The 1,300-nt window shown below is 58.3% G+C and overlaps 1 protein-coding gene across 1 annotated transcript in view; it reads left to right on the top strand.

Moving 5' to 3' along the window:
* The first annotated feature begins 72 nt into the window (after nt 1-72).
* LOC110391903 (natural cytotoxicity triggering receptor 1-like) overlaps nt 73-1,300 on the top strand; it is a 14,007-nt gene continuing 12,779 nt past the window's right edge. Inside the window, exons 1-2 of the mRNA XM_021383861.1 lie at nt 73-200; nt 274-309. The gene's annotated coding sequence lies outside the window, so the exon portion shown is untranslated. The remainder of the gene's footprint in view (nt 201-273; nt 310-1,300) is intronic.

Here is a 1,300-nt window from a genome sequence, read left to right as displayed (position 1 = left end):
TGTGTGTCAACCCATTGGGGACCCACAACACCACCACTCCTTGGGCACCACAAATACCACATGAGGAGGTGACATCACAGCATCCTGTCCACAAGAGGATCTGTCAGCAGCTCTCCTGCCTCTTCCTGTGCCCACTGCAGTCTCGCTGTCCCCAAGCTGATCCTGCTTCATGGAAACAATGGCGTTGGCCCTCATCCTGGGTGAGTGACAATGGGGATGTGGTGCCACGGGGGTTGGTGGCCCTGTGTGAGACCAGGACCATGTCCCTTGCAGGTTGGTGTCTGGTGGCAGCGATCAGGGCACAGCACCGTGAGTATGGGGAGAGGGGGAGAACGGGGACATAGGGAGGGGAGCGTGGGGAGGGGTCCATCAGAGGGGTCGAGGAGGGTGTGCAGGGACAAGGCTGACTGGTGTCCCCTGTCCTAGTGCCCCGACCCTCCCTGAGGCTGCACCCCAGCCAGGGGGTGTCCCTGGGAGACACTGTCACCCTGCAGTGCCACCTGCCCCGGCCAGCTGCCTGGGTCCAGCTCTGGTTTAATGGAACTTTGAGATCTGACAGGGAAAAAGACGAGGAGCACAATACAGTTGAGTTCTCCTTGGTTGTCACAAACCTGGAAGACGCGGGGACATATCAGTGTCGGTACCAGGTGTCAGAGCCACTGTGGACATCGAGTATGAGTGACCCTGTGGAGCTGGTGGTGACAGGTGAGGGCACTGGACACAGTGGGTGGACCTGAGCTTTCCCTAAGGCCCAAGTCCCATCTCTTCTCCTCCCTGCACATGAACCACACCTTACCCCCCACTCAGCCTTTCCCTGAGCCCAGGAAACATGTGGCATTGGTGACCGATATCACCACCCAGTGCTGGAATGAGGGTTATGGTGTCACATTCCTCCTGCACAGAGGTGAATGCTCAGCCCCTATCCAGCACCAGGATCCCACTGGTGGGCACAGCCACCTTCAGACACTTTGCTGGGACCCTGGTCTATGTCAGCACCAGTACGAACTCCTAGAACATCAAGGACCACACATTTCTGTCCTCATGCCTTGTAGATAATGTGATGCTGCAGGTGACACCCACACCTGCCACCCATGTTAGGTCTGAGACCCCAATACATCTACCCCCAGTGTCACTCGTGGGTGTCACTGTCACTGAATCCCTGCTCCGTGATGGTGACACCCAGTCACCCTGACCCCACAGGTGCCAAGGGGCCATCCCATGGGAACCTGGTGGTGGCGGTGGTGAGGGGCTGTGCTGCTGTCTTCGTCTTCTGCCTGGGCCTCTACTTCGTGCTCGATGC

This window comes from Numida meleagris, unplaced genomic scaffold (genome assembly GCF_002078875.1).
Source record: "Numida meleagris isolate 19003 breed g44 Domestic line unplaced genomic scaffold, NumMel1.0 unplaced_Scaffold615, whole genome shotgun sequence".
Lineage (NCBI taxonomy): Eukaryota > Metazoa > Chordata > Aves > Galliformes > Numididae > Numida > Numida meleagris.
The sequence above is the reverse complement of the archived record's forward strand: the minus strand, read 5'-3'. Positions and strand labels throughout refer to the sequence as shown.